This window comes from Phocoena sinus, chromosome 5, assembly GCF_008692025.1.
Source record: "Phocoena sinus isolate mPhoSin1 chromosome 5, mPhoSin1.pri, whole genome shotgun sequence".
Lineage (NCBI taxonomy): Eukaryota > Metazoa > Chordata > Mammalia > Artiodactyla > Phocoenidae > Phocoena > Phocoena sinus.
Window position 1 is genome coordinate 42,979,240 of NC_045767.1, and position 16,906 is coordinate 42,996,145.

At 37.8% G+C, this 16,906-nt stretch overlaps 1 long non-coding RNA gene across 2 annotated transcripts in view; it reads right to left on the minus strand.

Annotated features, from left to right (window-relative positions):
* Positions 1-967: 967 nt before the first annotated feature.
* The window catches only part of LOC116754217, a 52,540-nt gene continuing 36,601 nt past the window's right edge, over positions 968-16,906 (minus strand). For both annotated transcript variants that reach the window (XR_004349985.1, XR_004349986.1), the window contains exon 4: positions 968-1,886. This is a non-coding gene — a long non-coding RNA (uncharacterized LOC116754217). The remainder of the gene's footprint in view (positions 1,887-16,906) is intronic.

A 16,906-nucleotide genomic window follows, 5' to 3' on the forward strand; every position in this document is an offset into this window, starting at 1 on the left:
ATTGAGTAATTATAATGGAGCCTGCTAGCTCCACAGACCTCTGCTTAGTTGAGAATTTTCACCATAAAACATTTTACGACACCAACCATCACCACCAAACCACATAGATTAAATTAGATGCCTCTTCTCTTAACTGCTACGGTACTCTGCTTGTTTGTATCTTAGAACTCTTCCCCATTCCGACCTCCTCCCCTACACTCTGAATGCCTGTTTACTTGTTCATCTATCCTAAAAGACTGGGATCTCTCTAAGGGAAGATGCACTGTTTTGGTCACTGTGGTATTCCCAACACACAGCCTAGGGCATGGTGCATAGTAGGTGTTCGATACATACTTCTTTGAATAAATGGGTAACTGAACGTCAGTCTTCTTTCTCTGCCATTGTCCTACATCCTGGTGTTGCTGCTTGGCAAAGCAGCAGAGCAAAGACAATTGTGGTCCAAAGTCTTCCCTTATTACATCTATTTCATACAACTATAAAACACTGCAAAATGCACGCCTGCCAGAAACTAATTCCTGTATGTTCAGTTTACAGTAAGTGCTTTTGGAATTTTTTTTTTTTTTTTTTTTTTTTTTTTTTTGCGGTACGCGGGCCTCTCACTGTTGTGGCCTCTACCGTTGCGGAGCACAGGCTCACGGGCCCAGCCGCTCCGCGGCATGTGGGATCTTCCCAGACCGGGGCACGAACCCTTGTCCCCTGCATCGGCAGGAGGACTCTCAATCACTGCGCCACCAGGGAAGCCCGTGCTTTTGGAATTTGCCTCAACTGAGGTATCGGAATTCAAAGGTTTCAATTACTGGGGAAACAATTCCCATTACCAATAGTACAGTCACAAGGAACAACATTCAACTAGACTGGCATATGAACGACTTAGTGTAAATAACAGATTATCAGAATTTCTACAACATCAAGAGAAATGGCAAAGAAGAACAAAATCTCTGTCCAAATGTTTGGGCACCTCATTTATTTCCTGTTTTTCCAGTAAGTTTGCCTTAGACACAACCCTTAACATTTGCATATCTCAGTTCTCGTGGAGATATATGAGTCTTCCCAAAGCTTCACAAAATCAGAGCCTTAAGCACCTTAGGTTACACTGTTTCTTAACATTTTCTGGCTCATGCTCCTCAAAATCACACTAGAAAAATCTGGGCCCCATCCACCTTTTATAAGAAGGCAATGAACAGCATACATTTAAAGAAACCATTATTCTATTTATCATCAATATTAAGAACTTAAAAATCACGAGTGATATTGTTGATATTATTATTGCTATTTGTCATGGGTTGAATAGTGTGCCCCCTCACCCCAGAATTCATGTTCACCTAGAATCTCACAATGCGTTCTTATTTGGAAATATGGTTTTTGAAAATGTAATTAGTTAAAGATCCTGAGATTAAATCATCCTGATTTAGGGTGGGCCCTAAATCCAATAACTGATATCTTTATGAAAGGAGGGAGGGTACAGAGAGATACACAGGGAAAGGGCTATGAGAAAATATGGAGGCAGAGATTGGAGTTATGCTGCCACCTCCCAGAAGCCGCCAGAAGCTGGAAGAAGCAACGAAATACACTCCCCTAGAGGCTTTGGAGGGAGTGTGGTCCTGCTGATATCTTGATTCCAGACTTCTAGCCTCTAAACTTTCTGTTGTTTTAAGCCACCCAGTTTTTGGTACTTTATTATGGCATCCTTAGAAAACTAAAACGCTAATGGTTTTGAAAGCACTAAACTAATAATTGCATCACTGGTTGAAAATGGTAAAAATATTAGACTGCTACAAAAGATAATAAGAAATAATTTTGTCACTGAGAAGAGTATGAGGAAGCAGAAATTCTTAGGAAGCACTTGGAAAACTGGGCTCCTCTTGGTCACAGCCAGGTCCATTGATCTGTGGTAAGTATAGAATAAAAACGTACTGATTAGGTGGGTAATCAGTATTTCTGTCAAATGACCAGCAAAAGTAGTCAATTATACACCATGTCAAATGCATTCTTTCAGAAAGTTTTTTTTTTTTTAACTGATAGTGAAATTGGGAATTGCAGAACTCTATAACTACAGTGGACATTTTTATATAAAAATATAATGTATAGGGCTTCCCTGGTGGCGCAGTGGTTGAGAGTCCGCCTGCCGATGCGGGGGACGCGGGTTCGTGCCCCGGTCTGGGAAGATCCCACGTGCCGCGGAGCGGCTGGGCCCGCGAGCCATGGCCGCTGGGCCTGCGCGTCCGGAGCCTGTCCTCCGCAACGGGAGAGGCCACAACAGTGAGAGGCCCGCGTAACGCAAAAAAAAAAAAAAAAAAAAAAAAAAAAAAAAATATATAATGTATTATTATATAAAAGTACTAGTTATCATTAGCACTTCTTGAGGGCTCACGTGTTTCAGACACTTCCCCAGCGTTGGCTCGTCGCCACCCTGTCCATTGGACACTCTGCTGCTTCCTGTTTCGCAGGTGGCACACACCGGATTGGAAGCTCCATGAGCACAGGGAATTTTACCCGTTTGTTTGCTGAACCATGCCTGGCACATACTAGACACTCAGTAAATACATGGTGAATTAAATGGACCTGAGACTTGACCAAAGAAACACAGCTAGCAAGCAATGAAACCAGAACTCTAGGATTTGAACCCAGGAAATATGACTTCTAGAATCATACGCTCAACCAGCATCCCATCCTGCCACTGACAATGCAAGTGAAGACTTAAATTTCAAAATGTTCAAATAAACCAACACTAACCATTTTAAAAACTTTGCAAAATAGAGAAAAGGAAAAAAATCACCCAGTAACCTACCACTCAGTTGGTCAGCATTAACATTTTGTTAATATTTCCTCTTGGGGCATTTTTCTCTTTGTGTTATATATATTTTCCCAAAGTTATATTCAAACTCTAAATACATTTTCTGCTTTTAAATTTAGCATTCTAGAAAATCATATTTCTATGCCATTATAAATTCTTCATAGACAAAACATATATTGCATTCAAAGGTTGTTGCCTGCTTTACTTCAAGTATTCCCTATTGTTTGGCATAAGTCATTTCCACTGTTTTTTCTTTTATTTCACTACAAATAGTTCTCCAGTAAATATCTTGGTTCATAAACTTTTAATAATATTTATTATCATATTTAACGTTTGATATATTTATATTAAATATAAACCTTAAATAATATTTACAATAATAAAATACCCTTAGGGTAGGCTCCAAAACAGAAAAAGAAAAAAAATCTCCTGGGCCAAGTGGTATAAAAATTTTAAAGGCCATTATTATTAATACTGACCAAATGATTTCCAAAATGGACATACCAACTTATCCTCCCACCTGTCATGTATGAAAGTGAGAACAGAATGTGGTGGATCTTCTGTACTAAATATACTGAAATATTTACTAATTTTAAAAGCAATAAATAATATTTTTTTTTTTTTTTTTTTTTTTTTTTGCAGTACGTGGGCCTCTCACTGTTGTGGCCTCTCCTGCTGCGGAGCACAGGCTCCAGACACGCAGGCTCAGCGGCCATGGCTCACGGCCTAGCCACTCTGCGGCATGTGGGATCTTCCTGGACCGGGGCACGAACCCGTGTCCCCTGCATCGGCAGGTGGACTCTCAACCACTGCACCACCAGGGAAACCCAATATCCCATTATTTTAATTTGCATTTCCTAGAGGCTAGAATATATATATATATACATATATATATATATATATATGTATATATATATATACACACACACTTTAACCCACCAATTCACTTCCAGAGAAATAGTCAAGAGAAACAAATGTGTGTCTACCATAGTTGTTTTGTTCATAATACCCAGACACTGGAAACAACTCAAATGTCCATCATCAGTAGAATGGATAAATCAATTGGAGTATATTCACAAAACAAAACACTACAGAGAAATTTTAGAAAGAATGAATTACTACATGCAATAACATGGATGCCTTTCACAGACACTATGATACATAAATGAAGTCAGGCACAAAGAAAATACTGTACAATTTCATTTCTATTGTGTTCAAGGACAGGCAAAACTCACCAATGATAACGGAACACAGAATAGTGATGGCGAAAGAGAGGAGTGGGTATTGACTGAGGAAGGCCATGAAGCAGGTTTCTGGGTGCTAGAAAGTTTCTAAGTTTTGATCTGTATGGTGGACAGATAGACATACACAGGTGTAGAAATTCATTGAGCTTAAAATTAGTTCAATTTATCATATAAAGGTTATACTTTTATATAAGTAAAAATGTAAAAATAAAAATAAATAACAAAGCATGAATTTTGAACGACCATGTAAGAATACAGACCCTCCCGTGAAAGTCCTTTAAGCTAAATGGTTCACTGCTCCATTTTATGGGAGCGAGAATTGGCTTTTGGATAATATCATGCTTTGCTGTTCAGGGAGTTAGATAACGGACTCACTGAACTATTTACACATATGTTTGACGGCTATAGAAAACTGGAATGGTGCCCAAAAGACTTAAAGAGTAAAGGAAGTCATTTTAGCAATTACCATCTGGCAAATCTACTGCTTCAATTATTTAAATAATAACACTTTTAGGGACAAAAAATAAGCATAAAAAGAAAAAAATCATCATAAAAATCTTCAATAACTGCGGAATGGCACAACACTACGAGTCAGAAGAACTGCATTTTAATCCAGGTTCTACAATAAATGATTTGTAACACCACGTTCCCCTGTTTTTTTTCTACTTTTCTTTTCAGTCTCCTTTAGTGCCTCCCAATCTTCCTCTCTTCCTTTAAATGTTGGTCTGCTCCAGGGCGTGTCTCCCTAGATAATTGCATATAATTTTAGGACTTTAAGTACCATCTATAAGCCAACACCTCCCAAATTTATACCTCCATACCTGACCTCTCACCTAAACTTCAGACTTATGTGACTGCTAGCTTGACAACTCCATTAGGTGTCTAACAGGCATCTCAAATTTAAGTTCTTGATTTCCATACACACTCCACTCCCAGCTTCTCCACCTCAGGACAAGGTAACCCACTCTGCTCAAAACCCCAAAGGATCATAAAATGGGGGAGGCCCTTTCCCACTTTCTCTTTTACTAGCAATACTTATCACCACTTTCTATGTCATATGTTAATATTTTTATTATCTGTCTCTCCAAAAAAGAATGAAAGCTCCATGATGGCAGGGACTTTGTTAATTGCTGTTATCACCAGTGCCTACAACAGTGCTTGGTATGTTATAGGCACCTGGAATATGTTGGTTCAATGAATATAGTTTACACTATATTGAACATCATATATTCCTGATTGAAAAAATTACTGATAATAACATAAAGGACCATCTTTAGTAGTATTATCATTTAATCATTGGGTTGTTGTGAGGTTTAAATGAGATACACTATAGAAAATGTCTTTTTTTGCAATAAAATAGCAGATTGCTCTGCTGGTCACTGCAGGACAATGGCCTCACAACTCTGACATTGGCTTTTGTAGGTGGATGTCAAAAGTTTGTGTTTAAATCCTGACTCTGTCCCCAATTAATTGGGGGCTCTTAGGTTATGTATGTAATCTCTCTGAATCTAGGTACTGTCATCTATAAATTGAAGATAATTAACCTGCCTCACAAGGTTACAATGCAAATCACTTTAAATGATACAATGTTTAGGAGTATGCCAAGCAAGTATAACGTCCTCAAAAAAATGACCAAAAAAGCAGGCATCTGCATTTATATAAATTATGCTATTGATCATTATGTTTTCTTGAGAGGCCAAGTATTATTTTAAAATAATATTTATTACCCTTTTTCTCATTATAAATATATACTTACTATAGAAATTGTGGACTGTCCATAAAAATATTTTTTAAATGAAAGTTACCTAAAATTCTGCCTCCCAGAGATAACCACTGCTAACATTTTGGTTGTATATTTTTGAAGACTTTTTAATGTACATATCTGCATTGTATGGTATTTTACCATACAATGGTAAAATACTTTATGTTAAGAATGTCATACAAATTCTTAAAGCATTTCTTTCTTCTGAACTCCTATTGATGCTCTATTGGGTTGACTTCCATGTGTACAACTATAATAATATTGTTAATACATTTTTGTGATTATTTCCATGGGTGAAATTTCCAAATGAAATTACTGGATAAAAGGGGATAAAACCATTGAAGCTTTTAATGCATTTTGAGAAATTTCTTCAAAAAAACTGTGCTAGTTTACACTAAAACCAACAGTATATTATTGCTTAATTCCTCACATCCTCATGAAATATTGAATTGCAGTGTGAAAAAAAAGCACAAATACCATTGCAGTAAATAAACAAAAATTCTTACTATTATTTTTATATTTAATATTATATTTTAATATCAATTTTAATAATGACATCATTATATTTGTAAAAATGTGTTCTATGATATTTTTGTTTTCAAACAAAAATTTTAAATTCCACCATTCAATAATGGTGATTGTCAAATTCTTGCTGAGTACAATTCTAGACATCTCTCAATGGATAGAAAGATATAAGGACAAGTAGGTAGTTAGATAGGGAGGGAGAGGAGGAAGAAGGGTGAAATAAGATTTTATTAGAAATACAGGCAATCCTCCTTATTTGTGGATTTTGTGTTTATGAATTTGTCTACATGCTGTACTGTGGTGATCATTTCACAATATATACAAATATTTAATCATTAAATTAAATTAAACATGCCTTTGCAATGCACACACATACACACACACACACACACACACACACAAGCACACACAAAAGAGTACCAAACCATATGACACATGATTACAAAACCTCCCCCAGGTCTGCGACAGCCCTGGGCAGCAACAGCTATCATTGTCAGGGAAAGTCAACCACCCAGGGAATACTATTTCCAAGTCCAGGGGCCCACACTGCATGGCACATATTTACAGTCTGAAGCTGACCTAGAAAAAAACAACTGCCTTGCTGTATTTCACTGATTCTAAGACATGCATTATTTTCACATTTTAACAGCTCTGAAAATGAAGTGTGCCTTATAATTGATGTCATGTCAGAGTTTAATTGGCAGACGTCTTTGTTTGTTTCTTAGTGATACATAAAAATGACGGCCCATCTTACAAATGATGGCATCTTTGAATTAACAGACTGCAGTGGCGTAGACCTGGAAAGGCAGCCCATCAAGGATGCTGGGACAACTGTGGGTTATTGGCAGGGAGAGAAGAAGGTTTGGGTAATTGGGGCAGAAAATGGCAAAGGTGAATGAATAGGAGGATTCACAGTTATGGATGGGGAATATTTTAGTTGAAAGACTGCGCAAAGGTCACTTGTCCATAATCATCATCTTCAAACATTTGAAGGGCTGCCACGTGGAAGGAGAGAACACACTGGTTTTGTGCGGCTCCTGAGAGCAGAACGAGGACCAACCAGTACAGTAAATGATGCTGCTTTTGGCTCAAAAAAGCCAGGACTTAAGTTTCTGTTTTCTAAGCAAATTGGATGAACCTTCATGTGAGGAAGTAAGGTTTATTGGAAGAAGTCAGGAGGAGGCATGCTGCTTTAAAAGACATCCCTGCCTTCAATTTGAGATCTGATATTGCAACTTCTCTTCCAGTTTTAAGATATAAAAATTCTAGAGATTTATGCCCATTTTAGCCCCTACCAGGAACTTATTTTCTGTAAATAATCAAAAAGAATAATGGAGATATGTGTAGAAAGATGTTAATTGCAGAGTAAGAAAGATTCAATCAATATATCCATTCATTGGGATATGGTTCAATAAATACAACGTGCTGAAATATACAGCTGTTTAGGATAACCATTATGAAAACGATGTACCAGTGAGGAAAACTATGTGTAATAAAGTCTTAACATGACATTACATCTTCACTGATTGTAAAAATCTCATGTCTGCATATGGACAACTACTAGATAGGAAAAGAAAAACAAGTGATTCTTCAAGGGGCAGAATTCTAGGTTAGTCTTTTTCTTTTTTAATTTTTGATTTCCGTTATTGTTGTGGTTAACTGCTTAAGCAATCCCTGTTGCGGGGAAGGTAGCTCCCCCTACTACTTTGAGGGACACAAGCTGGGGCCTCTCCAAAATGAAAAAAATATACACTGTAAGCTATTAGTGCTCCTTCCCAAAGCACTTATATTTATAAAGGATGATCTTAAGTTATTTGGACCTAATTACTCAACAAACAGACCTGCTAGGTGTTTCTTTCAGAGTAGAGATTCCATAAAGAAACTACTGAGACAATGAGGGCAAAGTGAACCAAGAGATTTTTGGAAACTTCTTACATAGTCCCTACGTTCAAAGAGTGTAAAAGGCAAAACTGGACCATTAAAAATCAATGAAACTGGTGTAATAAATCGTATAACCTACCTGAGGACAAGATTTGGGGTGGGAGAAGAGGGGAAGACAACTAATTTAGACTATATGGGAGGCATCAAGGAAACCTACACAGAAAGAATAATTGCTAAGGTTGTCTTATTTTATCTAAATAATAAACACTGATTTTTAAAAATCAAATAAAATTGTTTACACCGAAAAATGGTAATCTACTGCCCCACTCACCACCAAATCCCCAGTCCTACTGCCTAGAGCCTATCTCTTTCAACTGTTTTACCTACTTTCCCTGGTAATTATCTCCCTCTCTCTAAAATAGATGCTCAAACTGCTATATATTGCCTTATAAATTTAAGACCTTGTATACTGACTTCCTGTTATAAAAGTTAAGCATTCAGCTTTCTTACACCATCTTCAACTTCTTAATTATATATCTGATATTGAGTTAGTCAATAATCAATATTTGCATCATTATGACTATATAAATATTGTTTATTACTAAACCAAGTAGTGTACTGACATTTCATACCCTTTGTAATAGAACTTACTGTTTTTCTTAGGGTTGTTGATTCTTTTTCATTTGTTCTTTTTTTAATGTACTTATTGCTACTTTTTTCCCAACTATCCCAACAAATTTTTCAAAATCTATCAGTAATTTTCACAAATGCTCAACCACAGTTTCAAATGCTTTATTTCTGTCTCCTGCCTTCTCCTCTTCCACCCATCTAACCTTCATCCTTTTTCTCACTGACCTCAGTCCTCTGTTCCTATCTGGACCTATTTGTCTCCAAGTCTGCTATAAGGCTTGTACACTGGGCCTTATTTCCTCTACCCTCCTCAATTCCAGGCACTAAATGCCCTGGTTTTTTAAACCCATGCCTTCCTCTTTCTTGACTTCCATTTCTTTATAAAGTGATTCCTCATTTTATAAAGCACATCCTATAGTAGCTTCCTAAGGAAAGATGTGTAGTAGATAAAATGTTTGAGCCTTTCATGTCAGAAAATGTTTACATAATACTTTACATCCTCAATTGATAATTTGGCTGTGTATAGAATACTAGGTGACTATAATTGTCTCTCCAAATTTGAAAATATTGCTCTTCTGTTCTATTATCCAGTGTCACTATGGTTAAATTTGCAGCCATTTTGAATTCTGAATCTTGTCTCTGTCTATCTCTGTCTCTGTCTTTCTCTCTTGCCTTTATTCCAAGTGTTCTAAAATTTCACACTAATGTGCTTTGGTGTAGGGTCTTTTGCATACAGGGTGCTGAGCAATGAGGAGCTTCTCAATATAGCAGTTCACACACTTCAGTTAGGGGAGACATCCCTACATTAGTCCTTTGATAATTTAATCCTTTCCATTTTCTCTGTCTTCTCTTCTGAGTCTCCAGTGTATAAATGTGGGAGTCCCTGGGTTGAGCTTTTAATTTTCCTGTATTTTCTTCCTTCTTGTCCATCATTTTTCCTTTTGTTGGGAAACAGTTACTTTTCAACATTTTTATGAACTTTTTAGTTTTTGGGGGGTTGTGAAATAAAAAACATCTTTTTCCCCCAAGAGCTCTTTGTTGTTCTGTTTCCTTTTCCCAAGCATCCTATTGATATTTTATAGATATAACAAATTATTTTTCTGAAGATATAAATTGTAGATTTTTTTAAGTTTTCCCCTGCTTCCAGCATTGTCTGTTTCACTGAGTTCCTTTTCATTGTTGTTTTCTGTTGGTTTGTTTATTTCATTGTTTGGTTGTTTGGGGGGGTGTATTTTCATCACTTTCATGTGGAAGGCCATCCTCAAATAGTTATCCTAGCTTGCCCTTTTTTTTTCTTTATTTTAAGAGTAAAGCACCAAATGTTTATCTGAAGCACTGTGAGCATGGACAGAAACTTAATTGCTGGGTTTTACTTGGGGTAATTAAAGGGCACGCCATCCTGGTGGATGGAAAGCTCCATTTGTCTGTCTCTGGAAAGCTTTTCTTTGGAGCTACTTCATTTCTCCACAAAATGACCTTCCAATCTGCTGCTAGAGAGCTTCAGGAAAGGGATATATGCTTGGATTCTGGCCTTCTAAGTAATCAGGAAGGGTGCTGATGGTCTCACCGTTTGTTATATAGAGTTTTCTTAATCCTCTGTTCTAGCCCCATTCCATACCACCTTGCTCTTTCCCAGACCTTGGTGTCCAGGAGAACAGAGTCCCACCAGTTTAATTTTCCAAAGACAACAAAGGAACCACCTTCTGGCTATGAAGGGTTAAGGAGGGATCCAGGTGTCTGCCAGTCCCCCAGTTTTTAGCCTGTGCCCCCCCTTCCTTCCACTGTTCCTGGTGCTCTTCTCACAGAGCCTCTCAGAGGCTCCATGGGCAAGTCACCTGAAGGCATTTAAGTGGGAACTTTCTCCACTTTGCTAAGTTGTTTGCCACGCTTGCATCTGTTTCCTATCTTCAGAAAAGTGGTTGAACCATTCTATTCATGATTGCCCTTCCTTCTATCCTTTTTGTCCTTGAACACCAGTATATTTACGCTTCTGCCACTATATCAAGAGTATGGGGAGGGAGAAGAGAAAAGCCTGTGTGAACCATCTCTATGATTAACTGGAAGCCTAATGTCAATTTCAAAGGAACAGTGGCGTTAGCCAAGTGGAGAGAATAGATAGGGCAGTCCAGGCAGAATTCTACATGATGGGCTTCTAGCAGACATATAAAATAAACTATCTATGGATAAGATAGTATGGATACGATAGCACAGCACTCAATTTTCAAGCTCAAGATCTGGAAAGATACAGACTTCATCCCAGGTCCCTTACTCAGTAGCTGTGTATCTATCAGGAAAATTTAACCTCTCTGGATTTCCATTTCCTCATCTGTCAAATATGGAGAATAACCAGACCTACCTCATACTTTTATTGAGCCAATTAAATGAGATGATGATTTGTGAAGAGTTTAGCACCATATCTAGCAAAAGAGTAAGAACCAGATAAACATAGACTATCATCATCATCAACATCATCATCTAACTACACAAATACACATTAATAGAGAAAATCTGACTGAAGAGACTGGCAAAAATAATTTAGATAAGCAGAAAAGAAAATTGTATGGAGAGTCAGTGATGGTGTTATGAAAGCCTTATACTGGATTCTGTTTCTTGAGAAAAACTAGAGTTATTCTGAAGGATTAAACTGTACATGAGTATTTGTATAAAATGCTACTTAGGAATCTCTCACATAGGCATGCATTAAGCGGTAGCTATTATTATTATTAAATGTGATACGAGAGGGACAAAGAAGACACCTTGAAAGTTCAGAAGTGGGAAGCTGGTATTAAACTACCAAGGAGATTGACTGTCAGGCTTAAAAACTGGCTAGAGGAGCATTCTGATATGTCAGACAATCCCTGGGAATAATGAGGTGCCCCATATGTTCTCTTATAGGGCCTTATACTTAATACAACTCATTACCTGGTTTAATTCTCCTCTATATTCCCAGCACCTAGCACAGTATCTCTCACACAGTAGTTTTTGATAAGAACTGCAAACTGCTTAAATGATCTACATAAGCATTGTTAAGAGCAAGCGTGAGGTGATAGGAAGGACAGAAAATAGCTGGTTTGGCATGCTTTTCATTTCATGCTCATGGCCTGACAAGCCCCCAGATATTTCATATCCAGATTTTTTTTTTGTTTCTTATGCATAAACCAGGCACATTGAGCAGCACTGAAATAAACAACCCACTTTGACTCCAACTCTTCTCACAAATCTCCAAGGCTGGCAAATCCCACATGAGCCCACCTACCAGTATTGATTTCCCACTTTACAAAAGGGTTGATAGCAAAGTGTTTCAGGAGAGTTCTACAATGCTGACTGTATTTCTTTTTACCTCATGAATTTACCATACTTTTCTTATTAGCCAGACATTTTGTCACAGATTATTAAAATGAAACAATGCTTGTTAAAACAAATGGAAAAAAGATGCTCTCTGTAATGTCTTGAATTTTATTCTTTGTAGGCTTGCCAAATTGCAGGATTATACAATGTTTCCTGTCACCAAAGGGAATGAGTGACTTTTTCTGTATGGTACCCAGGGTTGAGAAGCATCCTATAATGAAACCTCATATTTTGAAGGCGCATTTATAGTTCTCAAAGTGTTTTCACACTTTATATCATTTGGTTCTAGCCAAATATCCATGAGAACAGTTCCGTTCTTGCAATGGAAAAACAAGGACTCAGCGAGGTTTAGGTTACTGAAGTCATGGTGACACAAGGGGTTGAGAGCACACAGCAAGGCAGAAGAGTAGCTGGATAGCAGCAGTTTGGGAAGGAGACCTGAATTCTCTTCCTGGCCCTGAGTCTAATAAGCTATGCAACCTTGGGCAAGTCATCTCATCATTTTGGGTCTCGGCTTCCTTATTAGAAAAATGAGAAGGTTAAACTAAGAATACTCCCAATTTTATTACTCTGAATTATAGAATCCAGCCTGGATTTTCTAAGCTTTTTCCATAGTACAGCACAAGATAGATCATTCTCTGGGATTAAAACTCTTCTGTTACTAATGAACCCAATGGATCTTTGTTTCTCAATTTCCAGTTGCTTACTTTGAAAGAAAACAAACTATACACAAATGGATTGAGCACATGCTATTTGTCAGGCACTGTACCAGGCAGTAATGATGCCAAGGTGAAGAGGCCTGGTGCCTGCCCTCAAGGAATCTACTGACTAGAAGAGGCACATAAGCAGCTACAAAGCTATGCCATGGCTGCAGTAATGGAGACATGATGTACAAAGGTGCCAAAGAAGCATTAAAGAAAAAAGCAAACTCAGGTCTGTCTTCCTTAAGGAGTGATGTTTGGATTGACACTTGCTAATGGATGGAAACAAGACATTGTGGTGATATGGAATAGCAGGCACACAGTCAAGGAGGCTTGATGTATCCAGAGAATAGCCAGTCATTCTGGAGTTGGAAAGGAGCTGGTAGAAGAAGTACACAGAGCAAGAGATAAGGCTGGAGAAGTAGACCAAGAGACAATCATGAATTACACCTGTTGTAATTTTAGTTTTAGTCTGGTTTTATTTATTTCTGTTCTATCTTGCTCCCAAAGGGATTTGAGGTGGTTTAAAGGACACTAACAACACCAACAAAAAAAATAAAACAACAAAAATTCAGACTGGCTTAAATAATAAGGGGATGTACTTGGTTCTACTAAGGAGAATCCTAGAGACCAGTTAGACTTCAGGATTTATTAACACAGAGAAGCTAGCTCAGTTCCTCTGCAGTTTTATGATCACCATTTTCTTGGTATATTTACTTCCCTCCAACTTCCAGTGGTTTCCTATTTGGAGATAGGAAATATCTAACTCAGAAACCCAAGAAACTTCCCCTCTTGTCTCTATGGGCTAATCTGGGTCACATGCCCATTTATGAGTCAACCCTTGAGTCCAGGGATCTGCCAGATGCTGACTGTCTTAGGCCTGGATTCCTGAACAACTGGGCCAGCATTGGAGGAATTATCCCTACGCTGCTCACATCCACCTCCTGAACTGAGGATGGAGCCAGACTCCCTGAAACCATGGGCTGTGATGGTAAGAAGTAGCATCAGTGAATGAACACTGGGATGGTTTACAAAGGGTGAAGAGACTGGATATGGGATATATAAACAGCAATGTCCACTGAACTTAGAATGCATTTTAAAAATGATAGACACTGTGATATAATATAATAGTATTATAATATTTTATAATATATATAATCATATAACTATATAACAATATGTAATATTATTATAAGATTTGAAATTAAAAAATAAAGGTGAAGAGATAATAAAGGCAAAATGGGAAATTTATTAAATAGACTTCTACAGTAAATCCCTAGATACTAAAGATGAAATGGTAATTTAGTTTTGAGCTTCCTAGCAGCCAAAGCATAGAAGGAAGAATGATCAGTTAAAAGAGTCACAGTATACTTAGGAAGAGCTAAGCTATTTCTGGCCCAGAATCCTCAGAGAAAATATTTTTTTCTCCTGGGTCTTCATAAAAGGATCACTAAATGATATCACTAAATGGAACTATCAGTAACATCCCCACAGTATACATAACAGCAAGTTTTAAAACATCTAGCAACAGCAACACAACTTTAATTTAGGCTACTCTGAGATACTTATTCCAAACCAAGGCAACTGTCAAATGCCTTGGATTAATCCAGGAATAAAATCTAGACTGATCAAAGCCATGTTTCTCAAACTGGGGTAAAATGAGTATCCTGGGGAACACAGCAGGAGGTGAAATGGTATCTCTTCCTGGAGATGGGTAGGAAGCCATTTTGGCCTTGTAGTTATCTTGGTGGTAAAGGATTTAAAACATTAATTACATATTTAAACCAATACGAATATATACAGAATAGAATATAAGATGCATACACTCTTTGAAAGAAAGAGCATGAAACCTCAATGAAAGGAATGCCCCACTTGTGTGGACAGCCTTGGGTTTATATTCAAACCCCCAGAGGGGTGATATCACACTATTCTATCCTTGGGGTCTGTTCAGCTGAGAGGTTTGAAAACACATTACCCTGAATTTCTTCCTCTGATCAACTCCCAGTCATCTCTTATAGCTCCTTGTAATTCTCTAAGCATGTCACTCTCCACATCTTATTGCAGGTACTTGTTTATTATCTGTCTTCTCTGATAGAGAGTAAGGAACTGACTGCCTCAACGCTTTAATTCCTGGCACAGTGTCTGATCTGGTATAAGGGACCAATAAATTAATAAGTTAATGAACTAAAGATGTCTGATTGTTATGGGTTGTTATGTGCTCCCCGTTCATATGTTGAAGTCCTAACCCCCAGTACCTCAGACTGTGACCGTAATTGGAGTCTTTACAGAGTTAATCAAACTAAATTTATGTCATTGGAGTGGGCCCTAGTCCAATATGCTGGGTGTCCTTATAAAAAGGACAAGTTGAACATAGAGACAAGTATATACAGGAGACAATATAAAGCCAGAGCCAAGGAGAGAGGCCTGGGATAGATTCTTCCCCCACAGCCCCCAGAAGGAACCAACCCTGCAGATGCCTTGATCTCAGACTTCTGGCCTCCAGAACTGTGAGACAATAAATTTCTGTTGTTTAAGCCACTCCATTTATAGTACTTTGTTACCAGAGCCCTAGCCAACTAATACAGTGATCTTCAGATCCTTCAGATGACTGCCCCTCTCTGAGCATATGTTTCTTCTAAGCAGGCATTTGATAAAATCAAGTCTTTTGTCCTTTGCAAGGACAATAAAGATGACATTGCCATCGTTGTGGTGATAAAGGCCAACCCTGTGTTGGGAGAATGCAGTGTGCTTTAGGCACCAGGAATGAGGCCTTCCTTCTCCCTGAGTTCTGGCCTTGTGTCTGACAGACTCACACAGACTGTCTTGTCTGAATATCAGCTCCAACATTAACTAGCTGTGTGATTTGGGGACAGTCGATTAACCTCTCTCTGTTCCTTCATCTGAAGAAAGAAATGACATAATACACCTAAATAAAAAAGCAAAGTAATGCATATAGAAACATGTCATATGGTGCCCACTACATAATAAGACTCCAGAAATGTCTCTCTCCTTGCTCTCTTGCTCTCCTCATAATGGAATAAATATTTCCCCATAAAAGAATTAAGTAGCCTCTAAATACTTAACAATTTTAAGGTATCTTTTTCCTTTAATATTATAATTTGGCAGCCTTCTACATCTGGCAAGAAATCAAGGACATGTTTAAGTAAAAAGATGACACATTTTATTTTGCAAAGAATTAATTATTGTAAACTAAACATTCAAACTAGTACCTTAAAATTTTTCATTAAAAACAAACTCAGTCCATTTCGTTTACTTATAAATTTTGGCTTAGGTTTACGCTTAGAACAAATTTTTTTTCTTTTTTCTTTTTTTTTTTGCAGTATGCGGGCCTCTCACTGTTGTGGCCTCTCCCATTGCGGAGCACAGGCTCTGGACCGCAGGGTCAGCGTTCACAGCTCACGGGCCCAGCTGCTCCGCAGCACGTGGGATCCTCCCGGACCAGGGCACGAACCCGTGTCCCCTGCATCGGCAGGCGGACTCTCAACCACTGTGCCACCAGGGAAGCCCAGAACAAACATTTTCAATTTCAATATACTACCAAGTCAACCAAATAATTGTATATGTAAACTCAGCCTCCATATCTTGCAAATGTGTTTTTTTCTAGTGCCTTGCTGTATGTGATTTTCATTGTTTAATTTTTTTCTTTATTGCTTCTCAGTATCTGAGTGCCCCATAAACCAAGCAGAGAAGAGCCCCCCCAAAAAATACCAGAACATTCTCAATCATGGGTTTGAGGCCATTTGATCCTAGTGATCTTTGGCTTTCCAAAGATTAAAGCCAAATTTAAAACAGAGTGCTCTTCCAGAACTAGCAATAGACAGATGGTTTTGGTTCAGATTTATTTGCTATGCAAGAATAGAGAAAATTCAGTACTATTATTTACTCCAAGCCCTAACACTTTTGCAAGAATACTAAAACTCCAGGTTAATATTCTGTTTCACTTAATATGACCCAGTATTAACAATTATTAAACACGGCCAAACATGATGTAAGAATTAAG